Source organism: Paramisgurnus dabryanus, chromosome 7, assembly GCF_030506205.2.
Source record: "Paramisgurnus dabryanus chromosome 7, PD_genome_1.1, whole genome shotgun sequence".
In the NCBI taxonomy this organism is placed as follows: Eukaryota; Metazoa; Chordata; class Actinopteri; order Cypriniformes; family Cobitidae; genus Paramisgurnus; species Paramisgurnus dabryanus.
The window spans coordinates 12,284,772-12,303,765 of NC_133343.1; the positions used below are offsets into that span (position 1 = coordinate 12,284,772).

At 37.5% G+C, this 18,994-nt stretch overlaps 1 protein-coding gene and 1 long non-coding RNA gene across 4 annotated transcripts in view; one reads left to right on the forward strand and one right to left on the reverse strand.

The window, feature by feature from the left end:
* The window catches only part of rptor (regulatory associated protein of MTOR, complex 1), a 343,625-nt gene extending 336,820 nt beyond the window's left edge, over positions 1 to 6,805 (reverse strand). For all 3 annotated transcript variants that reach the window (XM_065253269.2, XM_065253268.2, XM_065253267.2), the window contains exon 1: positions 5,475 to 6,805. The gene's annotated coding sequence lies outside the window, so the exon portion shown is untranslated. The remainder of the gene's footprint in view (positions 1 to 5,474) is intronic.
* Positions 6,806 to 15,694: 8,889 nt separating this feature from the next.
* On the forward strand, positions 15,695 to 16,507 carry LOC135734367 (uncharacterized). The gene is made up of 4 exons (XR_010527304.2): positions 15,695 to 15,863; positions 15,948 to 16,096; positions 16,185 to 16,249; positions 16,337 to 16,507. It is a non-coding gene; the product is annotated as an uncharacterized lncRNA (long non-coding RNA).
* Positions 16,508 to 18,994: the final 2,487 nt, after the last annotated feature.

Below are 18,994 nucleotides of genomic sequence, written 5' to 3' on the forward strand. Positions count from 1 at the left end.
ATCCAACCAGCTGTTCCTTTAACTGCTGCTAAAATCCTGATTTAGATATGCAAAAATCACCATACATTTACATTGTAGCTTTACTGCTGTTGCTCTTCTCATAATTGTTGTTGTGTTTTGAGCCATTTCTTGATTTTAAATGCGAGTGATATAGCGCAGACAATTCGGTGCAAATTCAGAAATATAAGAGAATACACTGTTGTTGTTACATAGACTACAGAACACGGCATACAGCATCATAGGGAGGGAGAAAGCTCGCACACAGACTCACACTACTACTAATCTTTCTTCAAGTCATGTTAACTCGATCAGTCGTCTTTGTCAGAGACATCTGTGAATGTTGACGTTTACGCAAAAAAGAAAGTACATTAAAAACACTGCCACCTTTTCACTGTCACGTAAGAGAGAGGCGCGCGCTGTTGAGGCGCTGCAAGCAACATGAGTGATAGAGAGAGAGAGAGAGAGAGAGAGAGACGCGCTGAACACTCGCAACAATGAATTGAGCCGTTTAAAATAGTAAAATAAAAATGTAAATGGGAATCATGAAAAATCTATTTGTTGCGTCCAGTGTTGATAGCCTTTTACATCCAAATACAGAGTCATTGTACTTCTCAAAAGAGTTAATAAAACAGTACTGACTAGCTCGCCGTTTCATTAATAATCATATAACAGTTACTTACGTTGTCCTGTTCTCTGTGGGTGTATCGTCAATAACTCCCGAGTGTTTTCGTTTGAGATGCTCGTGCATTGTCGTTGTGCTCCCGTGATAAGCCGGCGACGTTTGGCACGGTGTAACAGACCACTCTTTTATCACAACTTGGCTTAAAATACTTTCATACTTCGGAAGCTTTCCGACTCATAATTCCATAGACTCACCTGCCACCGCCAATTTTTCCAAATTAAAGCAGTGAAGGCAGGGGGAGAGGGAAGAAAGATGATAGCGTAGCAGATTAACCAGCAGGGCGCGCACAGCGCACAGACTGGTGTGGAGGTGAATTACATTGAGCCATTTGAGACAGGAGACAGAATTACAGTGGGCCGTTTGAGACGGAAAAAAATAAATATGCGACTCCTCGACTAAAAAAATTGCCGTTGACAAATTTTCATCGTCGATTACGTCGACTATTCGCTGCAGCACTAGATGATTGACATAGCTATACATATTTAAATACTTTATTTCTAGACTTCTATTAAGTTTTTTCGACGTGTGCACCATTCTTACCTCTCTCTCTCTAGATCTCATCTCTACAATGTGTAATGTGATTCTCCTGCGCGAATGCGCGTTCTTGAGGTTCTGAATGAGACACGGGGCTGCGTAACGTTACTGATGTAGATTAACTGAGCACATAGTGACAAAAACGATCGACGCATCGTTTAAATGAGCGGTAAAAACCCGGTTTTGTCGTAGATGCACCGCATGCACGAGTGTTTGAAGCCTATGAATGGAAACACGTCATTATTCGCGTCAGGTCACACGCACCAGCGCAGCGCGTACATTGGCGCAGAGCAGAGCGAGACCTTCAGTCTGTTAGCCCCGGACGGCCCTGACCCAATTTAAACCCTGCATATGTATCCGAGTCCTGATCGGAAGGTAACGTCCAATTCCGATCGAGTCTGAAACCACGTGATCGGGGCCGATTTCCGATCACGTGATCGGGCCGATTTACGATCACGTGATATATTTAGCATACTTAATTGATCAAACGTACCTATTTTATGTTCTCCTAAACACTGGCTGAATCCCAAACCGCCTACTTCCATACTATATAGTACGCAAAGTAGCGCTTTTTACATACTATATAGTATGGAAGTAGGCGGTTTGGGATTTAGCCACTGTCACAATTAATATTTACTACTGTTTCCTGTAACTTGTAAATCATTTTAAATTATTGATTTTAACATTTAAAATGATACTAGATGTAGCAGAAAGCACTATACACATTTAATTACAATAGTATCGGGCAGATATCGGTATCGGCTGATATACGGAATTCTGGAATCGGAAATGAAAAAGTGGGATTGGGACATCCCTAGTGATTACACGGCAATAAAATGCAGTGTGGGCAGAATTATTATGCAGCTATAGGGCTGGGCGATAATTCGATAACGATAATTTTACCGATATAAACTTTTTCGATAAAACGATAAGGACAGTTCGATAAGTGATCGATAATGTTTAAGCACTGTGCGTAATGTTGCGCGAGCACTTCCGGATGCGGCACGCGCTCTTGGTTTACAATCACAGTGACAGTCAGACTTGAAGGAGTGGAAGATGAGGCAAGTTATTTATTTATTTATTAGTAGAGACCTATGATTTTCGCGATGCGGATAACGCGGACGGAATCACGGAATCCAAATGCGCGGAAACATTTTCTTGTGTGTAATGTTGGACGCGCAAACAGGGTTCGTCAAACACAGCAGACACAGGTGCGTGCAGTATACTGTACTTTCATTCAGTGTCCGCCTTGCGCACGCACACGTCCGCCCAGCTTTAAAAGTATATTTACAGGACATTCACAAATTCAGGAAACTGAGGAAAAGCAGCAGATCCACCACTGCAGTGAATATAGTGTTTGCGTATGTGCGCTCCCACAGCAACGCACTCTTACCATCCATTTATCAGCGTGTATAGCTCGTATATGTATAACACACGCGTGATCACTGAACTAAGTTTTCTTTCTTGTTTAAGTGAACATAAACAGCTGTTACTCAGTATATTGAAACTTAAAGCAGTCTGTCTTGAGTCTTAAAGGGACAGTAGTCTGCTGCTTTTGTGTCAGAAATGTGTTGATTTCATAACAAATAGATTTACATTTAATACAGATGCATTAAAACAAGATTTTAGTTTTTGTATTTGTCATGTTCTGAATAAAAAGTAGTTTAAAACCATTATTAACTGTCTGGTTTTTACAATTTTCATTCAGGAGCAAAAATCTGCCTTTAAATTTGACAGGAGTAAAGATTTGTTATTTATCATGATAATTATCGATATCGACTGATATGGAAAACATTTTCTTGATAATTTTTTGGGTCATATCGCCCAGCCCTATGCAGCTACATCAAACTTTTAATCACAGTTTTTATCAAACATCTTTTACTAATTCCAAACCAAAATAATCTTAATAACTACCATCAATTTTATAAATAAAGCATTTATAAGTAATACATTATTGTTAATGGTGGCTGGAGAAAAAAGCACTTTATGTTCAGGTGTGCAGAATTATTAGACACATTTTCTTTTACAGGTAAAATGGGCCAAAAACGTTGGGAACACACTGGGAATTCATTATTTAAATGTCTATTAAAAAAGATGCCATGCATGGAAATTGAAAAATTGAGGTGTGACCATTAGACAGGAAAAATCCTGATTCGAGCAGCAAAGTCATAAAAATATGATGAAAGGGAAATGAAATATACAAAAATTAATGCTGGTTATTAAAATTACTGTTTATGTTTTACGGTTTGGATTTGGTAAAAGGCGTTCAGAAAAAAAGTGATCAAAATATTCTGCAAACACTGTGATGGGACTCATGGCTCTGCCGCGAGACTGCGACTACATTGTAACATTTATCAGGTCTCAGTGTTATCATAAGGTGGCCAGAATGGTTAATTAATTTCAACATTGTGCACACTCACTGGCTAAAACAACTTATTTTTAAAACCTGCAAAGCCTTTTACGACGCTTACATTTTTGTATAGTCACGCGTCAGCTCTTGTACTTTTCTTCCTAATCATTATACAGAGTTGGTAATCAAGATTGCACAAATATTTGTGATCCTATGTAGTGGGCCGGTCTGGGCCAAAATGCAAAGGCCAATTTTTTGTCCCAGTCCAGCCCTGATTGCGGTTATCTGAAATAATCGGTCAAATAACTGCGATAAGACAATTCTTTAATAATTGGGACAGCCTTTTATCCAATATAAAACCAGTGCTGGGCAGTAGCTTCACTACAAGTAGCAAACTACATTTAACTACATTTTTCAGTAGCTTGGCGGTAGCTTAGCTGCTTTCTAAATCAAATAGCTTTTCAGTAGCTAAGCTCTTTTTTTGACCAAGTAGTGAGGTAGCTTCCACACAAGCTACAATTTTCCAAACATTTCTTAAGTCGTCCTGAATTTGAGAATAAGCGTGTCATTTGAATCGACACAGGACGTCGTTTGTTCCGTATTTTCGAGCTGTGCAGCCTTCATTCATACAAAACATTACCACTCGCATTCTGTGAAGACTCGTGCTCTACCTCTGATTGGGTTATATCATCAAGCCAAGCTAATATAAAAACATGTAATAAATATTACAATTGAAACTATTAATAGAATGTGCTTTGGCGGGCACCTCACAGACTCGGTGGAGGCTACCTGCGGGCCCACGTTGGAGACCCTTGTGTTAAAATATGTCAGGGCCAGGTGTTTTTGAATAAAGGCAGCTCAAACAAGCATTTTATTCTGGGAGTAGGATAAGTCCAGCAAACAACCCCAAAATGTGAAGTACCTAGGCCTACATTATGCTTGTATTGCCTATAATTACCAAAATGATCAATTGAAACTGAATAAATAATTACATAATAAAACTGGTTAAAAATAAAAAAGTAGCTTGGATGTAGCAAGCTACTATTGATGTAGCTTAGCTTGCTACATTTCCCAGGGGGTAGCTTCAGTGTAGTGAAGCTTCATTTAATGTGAAGTAACTGGTAGCTTAGCTCACTACATTTTCCAAGTAGCTTGCCCAGCACTGTATAAAACCATAACCATCTAGGATATGGACAAACGAGGTAAGCCAGAAACATAGACATTATCATTTGAAACTAGACCATCAACAGATCTACTGATGTGGCATGGCAGGTGTCAGCAGATTAATCCATCAATACTGAGAGACATTGACAGACAGAATTTGAAATTTGAATTTAACGTTACATTTGAACAATATGTTGACCATATCGAGCCATACTAAGTGTAAACAGAATAGTATGTTGGTTTTGGTGAGTCAACATGATTACGATAACACTGCTGACTACAACTAGAAAGTCGGAAATCGTTACAGGGGTCGCTAAACCGAAGTTACAACAATTTTGCTGTAGACAATATACCATTCGGGAAATTGAGGTTGTTAGGGAATTGCGCTCGCACCTCGGAACGGCCGGTTTCTATAGAGCTCGAGTTGGAGATCCGTTGCATCTGTGGAGGACCACACAGGTGACTCCCGATAGCAACTTTTACAGCAGAGTCCACTGCCTGATATGCAAGCACTGGAACAAGATGTGTTTGTAGGGGGAGCTGCACCGAATCTGCTTCTCGTTCAGGCTTTGCGGCCCCTTATATTCATCAAACAAATTCTGTGTGAGTCACGGCAGGTGTTCAAGCCATAAATCTGCTGTTTGTTTGTATATAATTCCTGGTGTTCTAGGTGACGGATCAAGAAAGTTGAACCTTTTTCAATGAGAATCAGAATTTTAACAAAGACGGTTTCTTACAACTTACACAATGACGCGGCCATCTTGGGGTAGACCCACAATCTCCTTCTTCTTCTTCTTCTTCTTCTTCTTCTTCGCCTCCTCCTTCTTCTTCTTCTTTAGGTTTTTATGGCGGAATGCAAACCAACTTCATAGGTGCAAACCGCCATCTACTGTGATGGAGTGTGAAGAAAACTACGCGTTCCTAAAAAAAAAACCCACAATCCACCGCGTTCGCCGCTGGATCCTATGGCCAAACAGTATACTCTGGCCCTGTCCCAAATGGCGCACTTCATGTGGACTTTTTGTCTCGTGGCCTTAAATTGCGCGTTCTCGCTTAGTATACGAGTCCGTAGGGTGTCCCATCTGTCATTTTTAAGCTTTGAAGTGTGCTCATCAGCGCCTCCTTTGCCCCCTTGATTTAGTCTTCAGCGAAGCCCGCACTGCAGCAGGCTTCGCGCACTTTGCCAACCCAGAAGTCCTTGCGAAAGGGCAATCAGACCAATCAGACGACGGAAGGGAGGAGTTCACACTGACGGGCAACTTCTCTACCTTTTTCCGGTGTGATGCTCGAGTCTGTCCCAAAATACGACTCCGGTGCACCACGTGGACTCGCATCAAGGGTCCCTAAAGTATGGACTACGTGATATCATCAAAGTGTGGACTTTGAGGAGGACCACAAGTCCGGAGTGTGCCATTTGGGACAGGGCGTCTTTGCTATGGCCAAAGAGTATAGAAGCCCAAGAGGCGAAACTCTGTTGTGTTATGGGTAACAGTCTGTAGATGGCGCTGCGGAGACACGGCCGCCATTATGGACTGAAAGCTGGGGCACGTTCAATCTCACACCGGTGCGCAACGTTTTGCTACGGTTTCAGGTGTCACATGTTTCCTGGAAACGGTGTGCAACGGAATGCAACAGGTTTTAGAAGCGTTTTCTCTTGTTTGGTGGGTGTGTCAGAAATGTCCGCCCAATCAGCGGTAAGATGTATAAAACCACGCGATAGTAAAGAGACAGCTCGCTCAATGGGTTCAAGTTGGATGTTGTCTTTCATTCTGGACGGCAAGGTCAGTGACTGTAACATCGAGGGTATTTTACAGTATTAAACACACATTTATAACGATTTCATCAGGCTTCAGAAACATTTAAAAAAGAACACAAAGAATGGCCTCTCAGCTACCGTGCAACTCTTGCGTCATCACAACAGGGTGTTCAATGCATCACCGTTTCAGTTTAATAAACGTTGTGCAACGTTTTGTCGCGACTGTTCCACACTCTTCCATTCTATGTCAGTGCCTCTTCTCTCACAAAAAGAAAAAAAATACAACAAAACTTCTCATACACAAATGCTCACACAATAGATGGTGGTGCCCAGGGTTTAAATTGGGCCGGGGCCGTCCGGGGCTAAGCCCCGGCACATAGGATGAAGGTCTCGCTCTGCTCTTTGCCAGTGTACCCGCTGCGCTGGTGCGTGTGCACTGACGCGAAGGGAATAATGCGTTTTCATTCATTATGGCCCATATGGGGCATACTCACCAACGCAAGTTAAACGATTTGCGCGAGGAGATTACATACAAAGTCAATGCAAAGACGCAACCAGGCGCGTCCTCGCACGGGGCGATGAAAATGACGCGAATTGGGCGCCGCAATTGCCGCGAAAACACGCGCTTTTCCCTTTAAATGCGTCTTCGCGCAAGTTATGCAACTCAAGCGAAAACACTCAGAACTTCAAGAACACGCTTTTACGCAGAATCATTTGACGAGAGAGAGAGAGAGAGAGAGAGACAGAGAGAAAGAGGTAAGAATGGTGCCCACGTCGAGAAAACTTCATAGAAGACTACAGTAGAAACGTGTAAAGGATTAAAGTATGTATGTCACTCATCTAATTACATTATGTTAAGGATAACACTGGATATAACTATTGTATAGTTTAATAAAATAATGTATTTTGATTACACAAATCAAACCTAACTATATGATTGTTTTAGCTGCTGACCAGCATAGGGAATCTCTATGGCTAATATATAAGACATGTTGATGATACAGTACTGTGTGTTGTACCTTTTCTTGTTAATTTAGTCTTTTGGGGTAGCCTATCTTATGCCTAGAATTATTCAAGGAGGTTGATTCTTTTAACTTCCTTTAAAGTTTGATCAGTTGTGCATAATGACATGTGCAACAAATGGATATAGGGTGTCAAACTCATAGATTTGCATCATTTAAAATTCAGAAGCTCTTTTTAAAATATTTTGGGTCAACCTCTGGCACAGCTTTAAAGCTGAAACTTATCAAATCCTATAGAGGTCCAGAATGTCATTGAAACACATAGTGGCTTTGCTATCATCAGTATTAAACATGTTACCCCCTTGAAGTACCCCTCCCCGCAGAGCCCCCCCACATAACAAATCCCAATTTAACCCCTGGTGGTGCCTGATTAATTACTGAGATCTTATGGCTCCATTTTAGTACTGTTTATAGTTCATGTGTGCAGTTGCTAGATTGCACATCTTTGTTGTAGGCTACCTTTCCGCCTGTAATAGGACACAGATTGTTTTTGTTCTTGCCATTGAAACGTCCACTGTGTGCACTTTCACTGAAGATGTTGAAAAAACTTGTTAATATTTTTGTGATATTCTATGTAAAAGATTAACTCTACAGAAATGTTAATTTATAATTTTATTTATTTATTTTTCCAAATCATATATATGGTGATGTTCACTCATTTCAAAATCAACATTTGAATAAATATCTTATTACTGTGTGTCTGCCTATATATTATTTCATGAATTTCTGTTATTCATATTACAAGGAAAATGCATAATAGAACATAAATATTGATAGATTAAAGGTTTGCAGTAATTTTATAATTGTATCTTTGCAAACCGTAAGTGGTAGGCTAATGAAGCCGATTCGGTGGGGGACATACCCTTACGAAAAAGTACTATAGGAATACTATAGTAATTTGGGACATACTATAGAAGTACGATAAGACTTCTATAGAAATACTATAGCAGCTTTAAAATATTATAGAGGTATTAGAACATCACAGAAGTATGTAATGTTCTGTAATACCTCTATAATATCCAGAGCCGCTATAGTATTTCTATAGTAGTCTTATCGTACTTTTATAGTAAAATTTTGTCCCAAAATACTATTTTCCTAAGGATAATTAGGCCATGCATAACCACGTTGTTTTCGTATTTAAATAACGACCAGAAAAAAAAAAAGTTATGCCAAGTTTTTGTTATGTTAAGTTGGTTCAGTGCCATTGACTCTCATTATTTGTCGGCGGTTTCCTTCAGTTTTCAGGTCATAATGGCGGCCGCGCCGTCACGTCATGGGGGCAACTGTTGCTATGGAGCGTTCAAGTTTCGCCTCTTGGGCTTCTATGCTCTTTGCTATGGCTGCAGCATCCAGACAGAGGTCGCAGGGTGCATACGTCATCAAGCCTGGTTTATTTACATTCGCAAGTCATGAGCATGGGGCTACTTCATAAAACTCGCTTGGAAAAGCGAGGATTAAAGTTACAAACCTGACTTGAACTAACCTAACAAATGGGGCGAGGCTAAAGCGGTTTCAAAAAAGGCAAATGAAGTTTACGCAATCTAACTAATTTGATCCAGATTTCCCTAGTCAAGATAATTGCGCGTGTACGCTATTCTTGAGCAGCCCTAGAGGTCGAGCGTAGATCAAAAAGAGAAAGCGGTAATTTGTGACATAAATGTATGAAGAATTTACTACTTACTGAAAATTATAATACTGCTGCAATAAACAAACCCATAAAATATCTGTAAAGTCCTTATGGATTAAATCCTTTCATGGAGAAACAAAATTAAAAATCTGTTGTCATATTTTAAAACAATCACATAAAATGCTTCAACCAACGTCAGAAATGACAGCCTAGTGGTCAATGTTCGCAACAGCGCATTTTTGAATTTACAGTAGTACAAGGAATGATTATGTAAAATGATATATGTTACACATATTCTTGACCAATCATTATTACATGACATGCTACTCAAAACATTTTTGATGGAAATTATGTGTGCGTTATAGAGCCACAAGTCATCATGTTAAACCCTGGGAGTATGAGAGATTTTAAACCACTTTTTTATTATCACACTGTTAAAAAATTAGCTGTAGTTATGCAGCTGTTTGCCAGTAACTTATGTAGATTTAAATGTTTGTTATTTACTGGCAACAGTTTGTTTAAAGTTAAATGTACATTAACCATTTACAAGTTTTTACAGAATAAAACTATAAAAAATAACAGCCTCATGCAAAGCATTTTGGGAACCAGAACTCCTAATCAACCTTTTTCTTTTGTTTCCTTCATATTTTGGTTCCCAGAATGCTTTGCATGAGGCTGTTACTTTTTATAGTTTTATTCTATAAATAAAAAGACTTGTTAATGTTTAATGTTCATTTAACTTTTAACAAATGTTGCCAGTAAATAACATACATTTAAATCTACAGTAAGTTACTTGCAAACAGCTGACAGTAATACTGTCATTTCTACAGAATTTTTTAACAGTAGTGTTAGGTGTTGATAGATAAACAGAGTTTATGAATGATTTCAGGGTGAGGATCAGTTCAAGAGAGCCTGAGGTATTAGCACATTTACTTGTGTGGTCAACAATTATTGTCAGGACACTAACAATCTTCTCTGGGATCACAGGCAAAAAAAAAAGAATTTTAACAAAATGCCAAGAGCATACCATCACATAATTATATTGTGTTCCTTCAGACATGCAGACACCATAAAGAATTTTTTAAATTTCAAGAAAAATTTAACAACTAAAGAAAGATACAAATACTGTAGTAGATCTTTAAAATAATGTGCGTTATTTTGAACACCAAGCATAGAAAATTCAATGACTGTACTTGACTTGTGTGTGTTGTATATTTAAATTAAATCTCCTTTCTGTATGACAGACAATCTGAATGAAAAAAAAAAAAATATATATATATATATATATATATATATATATATATATATATATATATATATATATTTCATCAATAGGCCTACATTGCAATTGATTGTAGATTTAGATACATCTTAAATTTAGATACAAATTTGACTGCTGTGACTATTATCCTTATATTGTGGTAGTTAAGATTTTCATTTATATTCAACATTTGATAGGCCTATAACATACCATATTATGAAACACATGTCTATATTTTATTAATTTTTATTGTAACAGAATTTATCAAATTTAATATATAAGTTGATTTTCTTTAATTGTTCGATTAATAGTGGTTAATAAAGTCAAATAAAATGTCAAAGAGTCAGCTGTAATATCATTGCATTTACAGTTCAGTCTTAGTGGAAGTCTAGCAACAACTGAGGCTTAGCCTGACAGTTAGCCTGCCCCGGTTCAGGCTAGTTTCCAAGCATAAGTTTCCATAGTAACTGGGGTAGAACTAGTTCAAGTTTGTTTTATGAAACGAAATCCACCGGCAATAAGCCAGACTTAACAAAATAAGCCTGGCTTATTTTGAAATCTAGTTTTATGAAATAGCCCTCATATTACATTGGCAAGTCATGAGCATATTACAACAAATTACGATTAACTAAGAATAATAGTCAACTTTATCCTTGTTAATATTCTGAAATAAGAAAGTCTTGATGACGTATGCAACCTACAAATGCGACCTCCGGAGGCTGCAGATTGAGAAACGGCCTATGTTACGTCAACACTGATGGGATTTATGGCTCTTTGAGGGGATCCGGATCTTGCCGATCTGTTCAAAAGAACGGCTCTTTTGGCTCTTTTTAAATATTTTGTCAGTTTTAAGAAGCCAGCTTGGGGGAATCTCAGTTTATCCTGGAAATAATCACTGGAAGAAAAGATGAGGTGAGATTTGTAGTCAAATAATCAAAACTCAGATATCACACACCAATATCTGACTTTGAATTATTCTGAAAAATTTGTCACGTGTGGACCAGAGTCGTATAAAGAGATATTTATGTAATACGTAAAATAATAAGCAGGACCAAGTGCATGTGGGGAAAAGAGATTTAATGAAGGTTCTTATGTAGCATAGTTCTTCAGGAGCAATGTTGTCGTGTCAACCTTCTACATTCTTAACCCAAAGTTCTGTCTGTAGGACAGAACTTTATACTTGATAACAAAAGGCCTACAAACAATACACTGTAAAAAAATTCCGTAGAAATTGCAGCTGGGTTGCCGGTAATTTACCGTAGATTTAAATTTATGTTTTTTACTGGCAATATTTTGTTCAAAGTTAAATGAACATTAAACATTTACAAGTCTTTGTCTTTACAGAGTAAAACTAAAAAAAAAGCATCAAGCAAAACATTCTGGGAAACAAAATCTGAAGCAAAAAACAGAAAAAGGTTGATGATGATTTCTGGTTCCCAGAATGCTTTGCATAAGGCTGTTATTGTATAGTTTTATTCTGTAAAGATAAAGACTTGTTAATATTTAAAATTTATTTAACTTTGAACAAACTCTTGCCAGTAAATAACATAAATGTAAATCTACGGTAAATTACCGGCAACCCAGCTGCAATAACATTGTAATTTCTACGGATTTTTTTTACAGTGTAGAAACCTGTTAGGACCTCCTACAGGAGATTGGTCTATTGAGCAGTCTACACTGAGGAATGGTGATTCTTTGTTATTCACACTGATCAGTTTCTATAGGCCATTTGGTTTACACCTTCACTGCAGACATATATGTTAATTACATCAGGGCACAGTTGTAATGTAATCAGAAGGTTGATAACATCAGGGCACAGTTGCAATGTTAAGCATCAGACATTGATTACACGTAAAAGAAATATACACAATATCCTTCAGAGCCGTTCAAAAAAATCGGTTCGTTCGTGAACGTCACAACTCTACAACACACCTGCATATACACATGTAACTAAATAGTGGAGCTCTGATTTATCCGGAAAACAAAAAACTATACTTTTCAGAACCAATTTAAATAATTTACGATGTAGGTGAAGTTTTAGAAATGGTAACAATTTGTTAAAACCCACCTAAAAATTTTTGGTTCCCAACGTTAGGTTTTAGTTCTCAAAACGTTCCCATAACGTTAGTTTTTGGAAAGTGTTCTTTACAGAAATGTGTTAGTTTCAGGTTAGTTTAACGTTCCCTAACGTTAGAGTACTGTTCTCATAACGTTAGGGGAACGTTAAACTAACCTAAAAATAATGTTCTATTTCTGTAAAGAAACTTTTCTGGCTACCCAAATACAAACCTTTGAAAATAAGGAAACCATTTTAACTAACATTTAGGAAACCAAAAACTAACGTTAGGAGACTTTTTGAGAACCAAAAACTAACGTTAGGGAAATGTTTTGCGAATCAAAAATTGTTGGCTGGGAGTATTCACAGTTGACATTGAGTTCAATGATCTCTACAGGAATGGGCGCGTTGCCGCGAATCCGTGCTCAAGACTCCAGGGCCCGTATCCCTAAAGAATCTTAATGCAAAAAGTAGCTCCTAGTGACGCAATTCTACGAAAATTCTTAGAAATGTGGGCGTTTACTCTTAAAATTAAAGAAAAAATCTTAGTAAAGAAAAAAGTAATTTAGAAAGCATCTTAACCCTTAAAAGAGGTCTTAAGGTCAAAATTGTTAGGATCACGGACGAGGACTTTTAAGAGGATTAAGAGTTTTTTTAGCAACCGGGAAAGTGGACAAAACACCAAGAGGGAGACAAAAAATGTTACACACAATGAATGACAGTAAGTTAACATGCAACATATTAGATTGTGCAGGAATCATGTTTGTGACCGATCTTATTAGAGAAATAATTATATAATATAGCACCAGAAATAAAAGTAATCACTACATTAACTACAGTAACAGATTCAGTAACTAGAAAAAATGCAACTATGCAGCAGAGATGATTTAGACCTGTTACAGACGTCTATAAAACAAAGTAATCACACAAACTTACAGAACATTGTGTTGCTGTTTATTTCCTATCTAATACGTTAAGTATGACATTAACAGCACTTATATATATATATATATATATATATATATATATATATATATATATATATATATATACAAAATAAATATTAATTATATATTAAATCTATATTGTATATTTTCTCAATTTTTATGTATTTTACATGCCATTTTAATATATTACATATAAATATATATATATTATAGGTAAAAGTATACCTGCAATTTCAAATTGATGGCTAATAATAGATCCTATTATTACTCTTTTTCTTCCTTCTTGGACAACCAACCAATCACAGTCTTCAAAATATAGTGTCACATGAGTAGTAGATATCCGGGTGCATATGTCAAAATTTGATTGATTGACGACCTCTTTGACAGGGGGCGGGACTATCAATCAAAAGTTGTACAATCTGTCTAGTTTAGACAGCGAGTGTCCGGCCTGTGATCGTTTTACGACGTGTCAATCAACGAGTTGTTTTTTCCTGTGTGTGTGTGTTTTATGTCAAGCGTATGCTGTCATGTTTATTGCTGTCAAAAAAAGTTTTATTGTTTTAGACTGTATAGGTTCTGGACTGATAGTTGCCATTAGCGTATCTCTCCTCCTCCATCCCTCCTTTCTCGCCCGTGCGCGTCTCACCCCAGAGTGTCTCACAGCGGGTGCGTGTTGTTGAATCTAAACTTTTGTTTTGTAACATCAAAAATTTATTTAAAGTCAAACAAGAATCATATATATATATATATATATATATATATATATATATATATATATATATATACAGGGTAGGCTACTAAATTAACACCCGCCAACCCGCGGGTTAAAATTAATTTTGGCGGGTGTTAATAAAAACGTACTAGCCAGTATGGCCAGTGATGCATGAGGCATTGCATGTATGATACATACGCCAATTGGCTGTGCGCAGTTTGCAGCGAAACCAGCGCGAGAAACCATGGAATCTAACTGAGCGCGTCCACCAGAAAACTGAAGGAAGGAGAACGAACGGGCAGAGCAGGGAGGATAGACTAAAAACAGGGGTGTCGCCAGACCCCTTTACCGAGGCACGTGCCCGAGTGTAAATCTTTTGTGCCCAAGTGTAAATCTCAAGTTTAAATTTTAGCAGTTAACTAGTGTTTTCCTTTACAAAGATAAAAGCGGAAAAAACAGATCTATATGCAATGTAGTTACCCAATTTACGCCTGTAAAGCGACGAAGCAGTCGCACTGACACGTGCACGCATGTATCCATGTCTACGCGCGTCTTTGCGTTCATCCGCGCGCGACTGCACCCAAAACGGGACACCACGCGAGTGAGTAATTATGAAAACATGACGAGAAGTACGTTTCTAAATTATAATGCTAATCTTATTTTGACTCGATCATATTGGCTTATTTGATGGACATCAGAAATGTTTTGTGCAAAGCAGGGAAAGGGAAGCAGAAAGGAGAGATGATGAGTTTAAGGGAGGTAAGACAAACTACATCCTCACTCTGTCAGGTCTCAAACATTAGAGGAAAAATCTCAGGAAAGCCTTTTGTCAAGTCTATAGGATTGCATTGTTGCTGAGAAAATGAACAGATGTATGTGTTATACTGTTCTGTATTTTCAGATACAAAATTAATATTTAGTTTACTAATATTTAACTCTAGGACACTTCATAAACAGTTAGCAGTAACTGTGACTGAGATTATTATCATTGTATAATGTAGAAAATATTTCTCTGCTGTCATTATTACCAAACATTTTATGCCATGTATGCCTCCAAACATGTTAATAATGTTAGGTATCATGAAGATTATACTTAAATATTTTAAAATACATATTTATCTTTTGCAGTACCTGTTGCACTGTATAATAGTGGGTTAAGCAAAGGACATTGTATAGAAGTGTTGCACAATTCTTGCACACAACAGGCTTTAAAAAAAAGTCAGCAAAAAATGGGGGGCCTGTGCCCCAGTAAAGCTTTTTTCTATCGATAGAGAAACGAAGAAAGCTTATGTTTGATCACAAAAATGTTGTCATGTTTTGTCAGGACTGCCGCATGGACCCGAAAGAAAAAACAAATCATTGTTGCATTCAGTGGCACTCATACTTTCTCTTATTTTCACCGGAAAAAATTTGGCTAGTGGAAATGCTGATTGGCTGGTAACTTTAGAAAGCTACCAGCCACATTGGCTGGTGGTCAAAAAAGTTAATTTAGAACCCTGTGTATATATATATATATATTAGATGTAGCTGATTAAACCTAAATCTGTCTTTCTATCGAACTATATTCTTTAGTTTCTGATCAGACACAAAGTTTCAGATGCAGGTCTGGTCTGGACCGTGTGTGTGTGTGTGCGTGAGGGGACGGGTGGCTGTAATCTTTGAAAGTTTATGAACGAACCTTTATTGGGGTGCGACAAGAGATCTCCAGGACTCAGTTTGGATGGAGCAGAGCTGGTATACTCAAGCCTATTGGTACGTATATCTGTTTTTACTGTTTTCGTTCCAACATTTTGTCTGATTTTTTAAAAACTAAAAATTCGATCTCTGGTGTTGCAGCGAAATTGCCTAAACTGGTATTAACTATTCCTGGTAAATCGCAGAGAAAAGTGGCCTGAACAAAAAAGTCAGACCGAGACTTTAGAACCTCCCGCCGTGTAACAAGGCCATCTTGGAACAAAGAGACGTTGAGTGGCTCGTGTCGTCTGGTGTGTATTTATTTAAGCCTATTACAATAGATTTAAACAAACTGTTTTGTTTTAATATTTTCTGATAACATGTGTTATCTGTTTACAGCTTGGATATCAGTGGCAAAGCGATCGTTGTGTGTACTATTTCAAGATCTATAGCGGATCTCCACGGTACGTTTATACTGCATAAGAAAAAGTTTTAAACAAATATGTTTTATTTAGATATTTTTCCTAATAACGTGTTTTATCTGTTTACAGTTTAGGATACAGACCACAACGCTTTGGACGTGTCTTTAAAAAAGAGAAAAATCAGAGACTTTTTGGATTTGTCTAGGGACATTTTAAACATTTTGTAGCAAATTGGATTTTACACATTTCGGATACTGGATACCCGAGTTTGAATTGTCCACAGAGCTTGTCACTTTTTAAAATCACTAGGGTAAGTGACTAATTATAAATTGTTTTGCTGTTGTTTTAAACTTGCGTTCTTAATACCTTTTGGTTTATTTTTCATTGTTTATATAATCTGTTTTTATACTCATTCTGGTTTAGAGTTTTTTCATTGTTTTAAATATATTGTTTGTTTTTGATATCTTGTTTTTTTACTCGTTATATTTTTGGTTTAGTTTTATTGTGTTTACATTGTTTGATTATTTGAAAATTTTGTGTTTTCACTGTGATTCTGAATATTGTGGTAAAAATGGCCCAAAAACGTTATTCGGACTCTGGTTGTAGTCAGGCGAATAAAATTATAAGGCGCAATGAATCCACGGCTGATGAAACTGATTACGAATCGGGGATGCAAATACTGATAGAAACTGTCAGAGCTATGAATAGAAATCACAGTATTGTAGACGGATTAGCAGAGTTGATAAATACGGTGGATTCCCTTTCACAGGCCCCACCAGAGCCGAGTATGGTCTTAGATCAGGATGTTTTAAATACGCATCAAGTTTTTGAGGTTCCAGAAGCTGGATTTATAAATCAGCAGATTGAACCTGGGGCTTCAGATACTGATTTTATCAATAATCAAATTGAACCTGGGGCTTCAGGCTCTGATCTAAACGACCATCAGGTTCTCGATGGGGCATCCGAGAATTTACATGTTCAACAGGATGGTGAGGGGTCGGACGACCCCCATCATAATTCTGAAATGGATGATATGGGTCTAACGCCCGAAGATGTTGAGAGGCTTGTGAGAGACGGGGGTGAATTTAATGTTTATACCGTCGTTCCTCGTACAAGATTTAACAGTCTGGAAATACGTAGGAATATAAATATGAGGTCAATAGCTTCTACAGATATGGCCTCGTATGTTCTATTTTTCGATGGTGTTCTAGATGAAATAGTCTCTCTATCTAGAATATTAGGGGGCGCAGGTGGAATAATACATGTTTTATTACAGGGAGAATCATTATCGGCCGAAGTAAATGCGTTGCTTACGCCCCTCAACGATTATTAGAATTAATACCCATAGCTGCTGCCATACAAAATGCTGCTGTATTTTAAATCCAAGACATGATACGGTTCAATGACGTCGCTTTGTTTGAGAGGTTGCTAAACATCAAAATTGTAGTTTTTCACAGATCAAGCACGGGTGCTTTGGAAAAATACATGACAAAAAATAAGCCCCACTACAAGACGGTGTTTCTCTATCTGTCAGATAGCCATTATTTCATGATAAAAAAAATTGAAAGCCTTTATCGGATGCGATTACGTCTGCGACTATTGCTACAACGGTTTTTCTAAAAAAAGAGATCATAGATGCAGATACGCATGTGACATATGCAATGCCCCCGACTGTTACAAACACGCCGCAAGGCGATACACTGTTTGAGGTACTGTAAATCAGAATATTGTTATGAAATGCATAAAAAGCCAGCACTGAACCAACAGTTTGCTCAGTGTGACGTGACCAAATACTGTCCAACATGTAATCGTCGTTATCATATTAGCGGTGACAAGCCAAAACCGCACAAATGCACACCAGAGAAGTGCATGCATTGTGGCATGGAGTTGACACCCGATGCGGCTCACCAGTGTTTTATTCAGCCCTTAAGGCTCGAGAAGCCCAGTGAGAAATACATCTTCTATGATTTTGAGACTCGTTACGAGGGTGGGAAGCATGTTGCAAATTTTGTTTGCGCCATCACTTTTGCGGGTGAAGAATTCACAGCAGAGGGTACCGACTGCGTTGCACAGCTCGTGCAAAGATTCAGACACCTGGGCGACTCGAGAGTAATTGTTCTCAAAACCATCAAAAAGCAGCGATGAGAGAAAGTAGTTTGCCGAATAATGTGTCAAACAGAGAAGTGTGTCTCGTGAGAAGTAAATACGTGCATTTCTTCACATATAAACTGTTTAGGTTGTGGGTCGACGACACATGAAAACATTTTTATGATGTTTTTATAAAACATCACTTTAGTTGATAAGGCTGACATAACACCTTCATAATCATGACATGACATGTGTCATGAACATGAAGGAGATTTTATGCAAGTTTATGACAACTGCCATTAAGTGTCATTTGTTCAATTTTGTCATTTTTATTGCAAAGATGACAATGTTTGAGATGTCTTTGTTATGACAACTCATGAATAACCCATACATCATAACTTGTCATGATAACTTGACATTAACCAAGACAATATAACTGACCACTTTTTACCAGTGATACAAATTGAATTTGTCATTAAAATGCCATTAAGTGTTAATACTCTGTAAAATAGTTTTATAACAGCATCATGAATATTCTTCAGTTCATAATGTTTATTTGACCGAGTATTAATAATATTTGACATAGTATTAACACTTAATGACATTTAAATCACAGTTTAATGTAATGTTAACCCACAAAGCTAGGTAGTTTCTTAAGTTTCTTAATTATTGTTTATGATTTATAACAAGTTGTGTTGT